The sequence below is a fragment of the Chiloscyllium plagiosum genome, unplaced genomic scaffold (genome assembly GCF_037043375.1).
Source record: "Chiloscyllium plagiosum isolate Xiang-an unplaced genomic scaffold, Cpla_swu_hap1 HiC_scaffold_50, whole genome shotgun sequence".
Classification (NCBI taxonomy): domain Eukaryota; kingdom Metazoa; phylum Chordata; class Chondrichthyes; order Orectolobiformes; family Hemiscylliidae; genus Chiloscyllium; species Chiloscyllium plagiosum.
In genome coordinates, this window is record NW_028270188.1 from 38,596,132 (window position 1) to 38,608,500 (window position 12,369).

At 40.8% G+C, this 12,369-nt stretch overlaps 1 pseudogene; it reads left to right on the plus strand.

Moving 5' to 3' along the window:
- LOC148135276 (uncharacterized) overlaps positions 1 to 12,369 on the plus strand; it is an 85,514-nt pseudogene that overhangs the window by 358 nt on the left and 72,787 nt on the right.

Genomic DNA, 12,369 nt, shown 5'->3' on the forward strand with positions numbered 1-12,369 from the left:
ATTTGTGGGAAACATGGACAGAAATTTTGCATTCCCAATGTAAGATCAGGTTTGACTGCCAACTGAAGACTGGGGAATTTACAGTGGGAGTAATTGACAGAGTGTCAGTTCCAGAAGTTCAGTTTGTTCTTGGTAATGAGTTACAGAGATTCAAGGTGGGAGTGACTCCCCTTGTTGTGGAGAAGCCCAACGATGACAAAGAAACTGAGAAGTTACAACGTAAATATACTGGCATTTTCCCAGACTGTGTATTAACCAGATCTCACTATCAGAAGTCACAGCACGAACAAAAACGAAAGAGAGAGAAGAAGGAATTGAGTTGCAGATCGCGGACACGCTGTTTGACAGTATGTTGAGGGACGAACCGGTAATGGCAGATGTTCAGATAGAAGCGTTTCGGTCCTGAAAGGTTGAGAGACTGCAACAACAAAACAAGACAATAAAGATATATATTACATGCATATTCCGAAAAGGAGGCAGAGGATATTAATGAGTATAATTATCTAGAAGATAAAATCCAAACATTGAAATGGAGACCACGGCAGCTTAGCGTGGAAGAGAAGTAGGCCAAAGTGCACCAGATTGTGCTGCCAGTAGCATTCGGACAGGAGGTGTCGCGAGTAGCACATGATCCACCTGTAAGAGGTCACCTAGTGCTACACAGGACTCACCTGATGAAGGAGCATCGCTCCGAAAGCTAGTGTGCTTCCAATTAAACCTGTTGGAATATAACCTGGTGTTGTGTGAATTGTAACATAGAAAACGTTGGTATACATCACTTTAAATCAAGTATGTATCACCCTGAATCACAGGGAGCGTTAGAAAGGTGACCGTGAAGACCATGTTGCGAGCATACTGTCAGGGTTACCCTAAAAATTGGGATAAATGTATTCCATTCGTATTGTTTAACATTCGGGTTTCCCCAAACGAGTCTACTCAGTTTACAACATTCGAGTTGATATTCGTTGATGGAAAGAGAAGGCATTTGAAATTAATTAAAGAGAAATTCACAGGGCCAAAGTCAGAGATCTCACACTCATATTATGTATCGCGGTGAGGGAGAGATTAATTCGAGTCGGTGACTTATTTGAACAGCACCGAAAGAGAACAAATCTAACAATGAAGCAGGTGGCAGATGAAAGCTCTGAGACTCGGACGTTTTCCCGCAGGGCCTCGGGGATGATTTATGAGTGTTGTAAACAGTGATAGGAAATCCCTTCGAAGCAATGTTTAGTAGCCCCTATCAAATTCAGAACAGGATGACTCGTGTGAACGATTTAGTAAACATGCCAGATTGAAAGAAAGACCTGTATTGTGTATGTCACGAGAACACGTTGAATCGGGATTATACAACAGAGAAAAAACTGGAGAAGCAGGCGTTGTTTGCTGCCCTATAGAATGAGGAATCAAACCCTGATATTAAAATTTTGATGTGCGTCAAAATAAGTTAAAAATGAGTAAGTCCTTGATGAACAACGAACACAATTGAAAGGCTTGTTACTGCAGTATGAGGACATTTGTAGCAATCAAATGGGGAGGACTAATGCTATTGCACAGAGAATGTAGTTCCAATACAGGAACACGTTTATCGGGTTAATCCCTTGAAAGTCAGACAGGTCTTGAATGCGGTAGATGCCATGCCTAACGAGGATATTATTGTACCAAGCCAGAGTGAGTGGGGTTCACCGAAATCTTAGTTCCCAAACCGGACGAGTCTCAACGATTTTGCGTGGATTATCGGACAGTCAATGCTTTAAGAGAATTGGACGCATATCCAATAACAAGATTGGAGATCTGTACAGAGAAAGTTGTACAAGCTCGTAACATCACCAAATTAGACTTCCTGCTTGGTTATTGGCAGGTACTTTTCTCCGTGACGGCGAAATAAATTTCTGTGTTTGTAAAACCCAAATGAGCTATATCAAATCAAAATGATTCCTTTTGGAATGAAGAACGCACCTGCCACGTTGTAAAGACTCATGAACAGCGCTGTGGCTGGGTTAACACAGTGTGCAATGTATTTGGCCGATGTAATGATCTTAAAGTCCATGAAAATTCATGGTACAATTTGCATAACTCTTTGAATAATTAAGAGTAGCAAAGCTGAGAATAAACTTAAGGGGAGGTGACGTTCTTGCGACATAACATTGGTCATGGAAGGTTGACCCCATGGCCAATGCTATCAAGGAATTCCTTTGACCAATCTCGAGGAATGAGTTGCTTTGATTTTTGCGACTAAGCAGACTCCATCAGTTGTTTGTCCAAACGTCAGCAGTGTATATGTAGCATTAACAGATTTCATGAAGATGACCAGAAACTTTCGGTGGACATAAGAATGCCAGGTGGCATTTGTATATTTAAAAGCAATACTAACTATCGCACCAGTTATAGCTACACCAAACTTTTCAAACCCCTCAACGTTGCGATCAATGCTCTTGACATAGGAGTTGGATCTGTATTACTACAGGAAGATGGTCACGAAATTGAACTGCCAGTTGTTTACTTTTCAAAGAAACGCAACATCCACCAGAGAAAATACTCTACGATGTAAAAGGAACTATTGAGATTGGTACTGACCTTACAACATCTTAATGTGCATGTTACGAACAATATGTCAGATACGTTTCTGTTCATGGATAACAATACACTAATATTCTTGGTACACTTTAAAGAACACTTTCAATGTTTTGTTGGTGTCTTATGTTACAGACATTTAATTTACAAATTCTAAGTGTTGCAATGCATAAGAATGTAATTGCAGACGTCCTTTCCCAGATTAACTGACAGACGTTGGATGAGATTGGTTTCTATCCAATGTCTTTTTATAGATTTATGTATATGTGCATGTGTATGTGTATATAAATCAAGATGAACTTAGATTAATGTTATAAGTATGTCGTGAGCATAAGGTTAAGAAATACAAAAGTGAAAGGGCCCATCCGTTCATCATGATCGTTCAGTTTAATCTTAAGTAGGGAGTTGTTATTAACTTCTAGACATGTGCTCTACTTTTAATGGAGCTGAAACACCTGGCTGGCAAAGAGTGTGCTAGTGGATTTTAAAAAGTAACATTTGGTTGTGAAACAAGTACAGAGAACAGCATTGTCATAGTATAAAACAAATTCAAATGTGGACAAACTGTTTAAATTACGCCACAGATACCAAACTCCAATAGAACTTGAATTTTAATGTCTTGGATGACATCAAACCAGCGAGCCGGTCCGATGTTTTGGGGTTTATTGCCAGGAATTGAACAGATTGGTCTCGGATTAATGTTTTTGGTCGGCTGAGAACGATACAGTCTGGACAGATTTGGACAGATTTGAGTATATTTAGTGTACGAGAAAAGCCAGATAGTTTTAAAGCCTTGCAGGTTAGTGCCCGAGATACGTAAATGAAAACAAGTTGAGACTATTTGTTTACTTTCAGCGAATTGTGGTTTGTTAAATTAAAAGTGAGAGAAATAGCTCTTAAAATTTCGAAAGAGTTTTTGTGGTTTGAAGATGATTCTCAAATTTGCCACGTAAAGTTTTGAAGGAGATTAATAGGTCGTACTTTTAGAAGAACAAACAGCAGCCAATCAGCAATAGACTGCAGCAGAATGCTACCTTGGAACGGTGCATGGGCATCAGAAAGTTTTGCAGCAGAAGAACAAAGACACCTACAAGAACCGACAGAGGAACTTCGAACACGCGAAGCAGACAACTGTTTTTGAAAATTGATTTGCCATAAATTTAAGAGCGAATTTATCATACCAGTGCTGTAGAATGTGAGGTAACATAGTTTTAATAGAATTGAGTTGTAACAATTCGTTGCCTAATGTTCTCGTTTTTAGAATAAAATGTAGTTATTGTTTTCGTCTTTAAATTGTGATATGTGGGATAGCACTTTGCCACTAGAAATTTAACACATTATGGCATGCGGCGAACGTTCATGTGTGTCTGTTTTAAATTAGCAGAAGGGTTTACCCCGTGTCGTAACACTTGAAATGCTAAGTATGGCAAAATAAAATACTGGAGAAACTTAGCAAAAGTTAGGCAGAGAAAAACGAAGTAAATTTTGGAGATGAATACTGTTCACCTTAATTACTGAAAGAAACTGAAACAGTATAGTTTTTAAAGATGTGTATGAATGTGTATGCGTGGCGAAGAAGTTCAAAGCGAGACAATTATAAAGGAGAACGTATGGCAGTTGAGCCCAAAGCACAAGACAAAGTGGATAAAAAAGGTCAGGAAGGAGATTTAGAAATTTATAATAGGTCTAAATGTGAGATGTGAAAATGAGAAATTCTGTCAGCTCTAATTGTCGCAAGACAAAGCAGACACAACTCGTTATGGCTGTGTGGGATTGTCATCAACAGAAGTTATGCTGTGAAGTTACTCAGCTGAAAGCCGAGTCCAAGATGCCATCAGATGCCTCAAAAGAAAACGAAGTATTTGACCCTCTGCATGCGTGGAGCTTTTTCAACATGATAGTGTCAGAGTTAAAGAAGAAAGAACTGTACAGCAAAGGAACAAGAATTCCCATAACTGAATCGCCACATAATACCATTCTCGACTAAGCGACTTTGCATCGATATGCTCCGTATCCCTCCATTCACTGCCTGTTTACAAATCTGGCAAGATACCTCTTAAACCTAGCCATTGTTTCCGCCTTCAACACTGCTCTGCATGGACATTCCAGACCATAAGCACTCTCTCTCATCGCCATTCTTCTGAAATGCTCTCACCTTTAACCTTGTGTTCCAAGTAATTGCTATTTCAAACTTGGGATTAAAAAATACCTGTAACTATCCATTAATCCAATCCTCGAATAATTTTCTGTGCTTATGCTTTTATCGAATTGCCAATCATCCTGCAAATTTAACTGATTGCAATTACGGTTTATTTTTCAAATTTATACTCAGAGCTAATACATCGCCAACCGGGCAACATCCTGAAGAGCAAGCTATGCAGCCCCTCAAAATCTTTCACATCCCTCGGGTCGTGTGACGACGAGAACTGTATACGACATACTAAATGTGGCCGAACTAAATTTCTATAAATCTGTAACTTGCCAATTTTTTATCGCCTATGCCCCACGAATGAAGATAGGCATGACACCTACATTCGACCTTACTTATTTCTGGTGCCACTTCCAAGAAAGTGCAGACCTCAAAGCTACATCCTTTTGCTGGTTGTTGCAACGTTTGATGCAGTTTGCGGGTTTTTATCTCCTGCGTTCGAGATCTCACTTAGGTCACCTCCAACTCTCGTTTTTCCACGCTGGTCTCAAATCCATTGACGCCCTGCCGTGTCCTTGGCAATGTTCGTGACAGTCCTTAGCACCCATAATCTTGATAAATTCTGTGTCTAATGACCGTCTCCGAAAATGACCTGAAGAAGGAGCTGTGTTCTCAAAGATCGTGCTTCCCACATTAGCTGTGTATATAAATTCGAAAAGTAATCCTTGATTGCGTTCAGTGAATAGCAAACTTACATTGTTGTCCACGTAATTTACAGGTATTCCAGCAATGATCTATAAGGAACATACTTGCTAAGAGTTTCAGCCTGAAAATTATCTTTCCGTTTTACTTTCAGTCTTCAATGTCTAAGTCTTCTCTGAATCCACGTTAGTATCTCACAGTAGATCTCAAGTGACTTCACATTTTGTAGCAGGCTGACTTGAGGGGCTTTGTAAACAGTCTTCCAAAAGTCCATAGATGTTACATATCTTGTTCAGTGCTCATTAATCATTTTTGACATTTTTTCAAGATAAAATAATTTCTTTTTGTGAGATACGACCTTCTCCACACAAAGACTATCTTTCTATGCCAAATAATGATGTGGACGTTCCAGTGCTGAACTGGAGTGGGAAAAGTAAAATGTCATACAATCATAATGCCATATAATACAACAGGTGTATTTGGAAGCACTAGTTCTCAGAGCCCTGATTCTAAATGTGGTCGTTTTCGGAGAGAATTATTAGACGCACAATTTATCGCAATAGATTACAGCATCATGGTACAGAGGTCATTTATTGAACAAACCTAGATTGGTGTTAAGTCTTTTATGTAAAATAGTGAAAGCTCTCCGAAAGCCACTGCTTTCAAATAAACGTGTTGAAGTATAACCTGGTGTTGTGTGACTATTGCGATTGAGCTCATTTTCCGATTCTAAATGCGAGTTGCCCTTGTTACGAAGAAACGTCTGCCACAACTTCCTTACTATTGTCAGAGAATTGCTGGCCTGTAATTTCACGAATTATTCCTGCTTAAACTGTTACTAAAGTAAAGAAATATTGTTAATCTCCAGGTCTCTGGCACGTCTTCTGTGAGAAAACATGATCCACATACTTTGGGCAAGACGCCAACAATTTCCTCCCTTGCATACTTTTCAAGTCTGTGATGTTTGTAATCAGGTCATGGGGACTTGTCTACCGTAAACACAATACAATGGGGTGAAGCCGGTGCACCCTGCATCCAGCAAGCTTGTCTCTTCAGGTCGCTAAACTGTCTAATAAGTATCATACAAGCGAGGAATTACTGTAACTGGAACTCAGAGTGGTCCATTCAGTCTCCCATGTGTGCACAAACTCTCCAACTGATCAATACCTACTACTACTCTCTTGGTTTCCTCCCATATAACTGCACATTTCTTTTTTCTAAATGTTAATCGAACTTTGTCTTGACTGTATCGATATCAGCTCCTTCCATGATATTATTAGATCACGGATGAAAGGCATTGAGTACTCGCTGTGGAAAATATTTCATATGATAAAGATGTGTCAAACATGAAATTTCTTAACAACTGAATAGCAAAACTTATGTCAATGGATTTCTTCCTGGGAGAAAGTAGATTCGTGCAAATTGACCTGAAGAACAGAAGCTGGAAACGATAGCATACGATGATCTCAATGAGAGACTGGAGCAAAAAATCTAGTGAAAAATCTAAAATGATTGTGCCTGCAAAATAACTATTTTCAAAGAAACAACGTATTTCCCGACATATTGGACTTCACATGTTTCCAAAATATTCGACAGATATAAAAGTTAGTAGACGTGATTATGATGTTTACTATTTCTCGTTTTCTACATATTTCCAACTCTCCAGAGCCCGTGTAGATCTTCACACTTATGTAGGATGGACTGATTATCGATAGTGCCTCTGCACCTTCTATAATGACTTCCATGATCAAGCTGAATAAGTCCTAACCCCACTCATTAAAACAATTCACGGGACTGGGTTATAGAGCCGTCCAGACACACATTAAACGTGCCAAGAATGTATCCCAGACCCTAACCTTTCTAATTGTTTTAAACATATGTACAGTGGATATTCCAGGCGTGATGCAGCTGGTGCAACCACTGAGTTTTAAGAAAAACAATATGTATTTCGAGACTACTATTTGAAAAACAAGCGAAAAAAGTACTGTATTTAGAATAACTGAGCCTATTTGGAAGCCAAATCGAATCAATTAGAACTTAATGATAATGTTCAAAGCAGTTGCAAAATTCCCATAAATATACCATTGGTCAAGAAAAAGGTAAAACCAAATATAGATTCTTACAGGAGAGACGTCACAGGGAGAGAGAGAATGGACAGATTAGTACTGCTTCTTTCTGTAGCCAGCAGTTTCTCTGGGTTTGCCACTGAAACTTGGTCAAACAGAACAGCTGGATAAACCCAAAACAAACTGAACTTTGAACTGCGGAAACAGGCCACTCCCCTTCTATTGAACAAGTGCTTTAGAAAAACAACTCAACAAATGTTCCAGTCATATCTGAACCTCTACCTTTATGATCCCTGTGAATATAACCAAGGGCAGCACAGCCGTGCAAAGACACAGCATTGTCACTAGAGAAAGGTTTTGGATTGAAAAGGGTTCACTGAAATTGTTCGTACACTGACAGAGTTAATGTCAAATTCCAAGGATCCTAATTCTCTCATTTGAGGGATTTCATCTTCTCTTAATAAGAGACATCTTTCGCTATCTTAAAGTAACAGCGGGGGCATCACGTGTGACATGATAAGGAATCATCAGCTGCTCAGAAAGGGAGAGAAAGACCAGTATCGGACAGCAACAGATTGGAAATTTAAAGCAATGGATCAAGGTTTGTCTTTGGGTCTTTACCAGCTTTCGCAAGGTTGTCCATCATTAACAATGCGGATATAGTTTGTACTTCGGGTGATTCAAGCTGGTTACTACCATATCCTCGCTATTGTTGGTCTTCCTGGTAAGTTACTCCATCTTATTGTTAAGTCAATAAGACGTTTAACTATATTAATGTCCTCGTTATTAAAACTCGGAAAACATCGAAACAGTTGCCATCATTTCATCCTGCAAACCCCATTCTTTATTAAGCACGTGCAACTCCTTTATCTGAATAGGAATCGAACCACAAAAAGCGATAGGTGATATTGCTCTCAACTGAACGCATTTACGTCGCCAAATCGTTCCCTGCCACGATCCCGTTCACTGCATGCTCTACATTATCCCAAGTTTGAAATTCGACTTCACTCCAGGTGCTGAATAAATCTTCTTTTCTCTCTTTGATGAGTCCAGACAGAACAGACAAAAATTTTGGCCTAGTTGTGTTGTCCACCAGCTATTAGAAAAGCCAACGAAAACCATACAGGAGTCCATGTCTACTGGCGTTACCATCATATCAGAAAAAAAATCCACATCCATGTACATCCAATTCTCTGCCGGAAGTGTCTCCTTTTTTACGAGGTGTGCGACGTCTGCCGCGGAACCTTTTGCTTAGCTTTGCAAGCAACCATTTTCAGACATTAGAAATTCTGGTCTAAAGAAGTTGGTGCGAGCTACACTGCCAACCACTTATTTGGAGAAATAAACTGTCCATTTTGCAGGGTGAGAGGAGAAATTGACGATGTTTATTCAGGACAGAAGATGCACAGAAGAGAGCCAAGATAGAGCAAGGGATGTTTCTAAGAATTATCCAGATTGCATCCCATGCATTGCCGCAGTTGATATCCTTCTCTCATTGGAAATTTCGGGGGCATGCTGTGAATCGTCCCCTGCATTGCAATAGATCTATTATGTAGATTCAATGCGGATTTGGAAACTAACTAACAAATTGAGCAAACAATAAAACTGGTACAAACTTTCTGGTACAACGGAGGAGGAGGAGGAAATTTGATTGCTGCCGTACTCCATTTTTTCCAAGAAAAAAAGTTTCGAATATATCCGTAATCCAAGAGTTCTGTGAAATCCATATACACCACATCGACCGATTTACTGTCATCTACCTGTATGGTCACTTTGTCAAAAACCTCATGAAGATTCGTTAGGCACGATCTACCCTTCACAAAACCGTGCTGACTGTCCCTGATCAGATTATTCTTTTCTAGATGGTTATAAATCCTTATTCTTATAACCTTTTCCAACACTTTACCAACAACTGAAGTGAGACTCACTGGTCTGTAATTACCAGGGTTGTCTCTACTACCCTTTTTGAACAACGGAATCACATTTTCTATCCTCCAGTCCTCAGGCAATATTCCTGTCGAAAATGATGATTAGAAGATCAATGCCAAAGGCTTGGCAATCGCTTCCCTTGCTTCCCAGAGAATCCTAAGATAGATACCATGCGGTCCGGGCGACTTGTCTATTTTCACACTCTGCAGTATTTCTAATACCTCTTCCTTGTGAACGTCAATCTCTTCTCATCTAGATGCAAATATTTCTGTATCTTCCTCGCCAACATTTTCATTTTCTATAGTGAACACTGTCGAAAAATATGTATTTAGTGCTTTCCCTATCTCCTCTGATTCCACACACAACTTCCCACTATTATCCTTGATTGGCCCTAATTTAACTCTCGTCATCCCTGACATACCTATGGAAAGTCTTAGGGTGAACCCTGATCATATCCGCCAACAACTTCTCATGTCTCTTCCTAGCTCTTCTGAGCTCTCTTTTTAGGTAATTCTTGACTTCCTTGTAACCCTCAAGCGCCCTAACTGACTTTTCACAATTTGACCTAACATAAGCCTTCTTCTTCTTGACCAAGGATTCCACTTCCTTAGTAAACCACGGCTCACGCGTCCTATATCTTCCTCCCTGCCTGAGAGATGCATACTTATCTAGGATACACAAGAGCTTTTCCTTGAATAAGCTCCACATTTTTAATTTACTCATCCCGTGCAGTTTCATTCCCCATTCTACGCTTCCTAAATCTTTCCTAATTGGATCAAAATTTCCCTTCCCCCAGCCATAACTCTTGCTCGGTGGATAACACCTATTCCTTTCCATCACTAAAGTAAACCTAACAAAATTGTGATCGATGTCTCCAAAGTGCTCACCTACTTCCAAATCTAACACCTGGCCAGGCTCATTACCCAGTACTAAATCTAAAGCGTTTTCTCCCCTTCTACGCCTGTCTGCACACTGTGTCAGGAAGCCCTCCTGCACACACTGGACAAAAACTAACCCATTTATAGTACTCGTACTGTAGTGATCCCAGTCAATATTTGTGAAGTTGAAGTCCCCCATGATAATTACCCTGCCTCTCTCACTCCTATCGAGAATCATCTTTGCTATCCTTTCCTATCTCTGAGACTATTCAGAGGCCAATAGTAAGCTCCCAGCATGGTGACATCTCCTTTCCTGTTTCTAACCTCATCCCATACTAAATCATTTAACGAGTCTCCAAACATCCTTTGTTCAACTGTAATATTGTACCTGATTAATAATGCCACACCTCCCCCTCTATTACCATCTTCTTTGTTCTTACTGAAACATCAGAATCCCGGAACCTGCAACAGCCATTCCTGTCCCTGCTCTATCCATGTCTCCGTATTGGCCACACTATCGAAGTCCCAGGTAACAATCCACTACTTGATTTGGGAACTCCCTACTCTCATCCTTTTCTGTACCTGTCCTACAATTTTGGTGCTGAGGAGGGGGAATGAGGAAACTCGTATTTCACCAGTTTCCTCATTCCCCCTCACCCTACCTTGTCTCAGTCAAATCCATCGAATTCAGCACCGCCTTCCTAACCTGCAATCTTCTTCCTGACCTCTCCGCCCCCACCCCAGTCTGACCTATCACCCTCACCTTGACCTCTTTCCACCTATCACATTTCCGGCGCCCCTCCCCCAAGTCCCTCCTCCCCACCTTTTATCTTAGCCTGCTGGACAAACTTTCCTCATTCCTGAAGAAGGGCTTATGCCCGAAACGTCGATTCTCCTGTTCCCTGGATGCTGCCTGACCTGCTGCGCTTTTCCAGCAACACATTTTCAGCTACAATTTTGGTTCCCATTCCCCTGCTGTATTAGTGTAAATCCACCTGAATAGATTTTGAGTCATAGAGTCATAGAGATGTACAGCATGGAAACAGACCCTTCGGTCTAACCCGTCCGTGCCTACCAGAAACCAAACCAGTCCCATCTGCCAGCACCCGGGTCATATCCCTCCAAACCCTTCTTATTCAATTGTCTCTTAAATGTTGCAATTTTACCAGCCTCCACCACATCCTCTGGCTGCTCATTCCATACACGTACCACCCTCTGCGTGAAAACTTTGCCTCTTAGGTCTCTTTTATATCTTTCCCCTCTGATCCTAAACCTATGCCCTCTAGTTCTGGACTTCCCGACTCCAGGGAAAACACTTTGTCTATTTATCCTACCCATGCCCCACATAATTTTGTAAACCTCTATAAGGTCACCCCTCAGCCTGCGACGCTTCAGGGAAAACAGCCTCAGACTGTTCAGCCTCTCTCTGTAGCTCAGATCCTCCAACCCTGCCAACATCCTTGTAAATCTTTTCTGAACCCTTTCAAGTTTCACAACATCTTTCCGATAGGAAGGAGACCAGAATTGCACGCAACATGCCAACAGTGGTCTAACCAATGTCCTGTACATCCGCAACATGACCTCCCAACTCCTGTACTCAATACTCTGACTAATAAAGGAAAGCATACCAAACGCCGTATTCACTATCTGATCTCGCTGCGACTCCGCTTTCAATGAGCTATGAACCTGCACTCCAAGGTCTTTTTGTTCAGAAACACTCCCTAGGACCTGACCATTAAATGTATAAGTCATGCTAAGGTTTGCTTTCCCAAATTGCAGCACCTCACATTTATTTGAATTAATCTCCATCGGCCACTTCTCAGCCCATTGGCCCATCTGGTGCTGATCCTGTTGTAATCTGAGGTAACCCTCTTCGCTAGGAGAAAGTGAGGACTGCAGATCCTGGAGATCAGAGCTGAAAAATGTGTTGCTGGAAAAGCGAAGCAGGTCAGGCAGCATCCAAATATCGGGAGAATCGACGTTTCGGGAATAACCCTCTTCGCTGTCCACTACACTTCCCATTTGATGTCATCTGCAAACTTACTAATTGTACCTCTTAAGCTCGCATCCA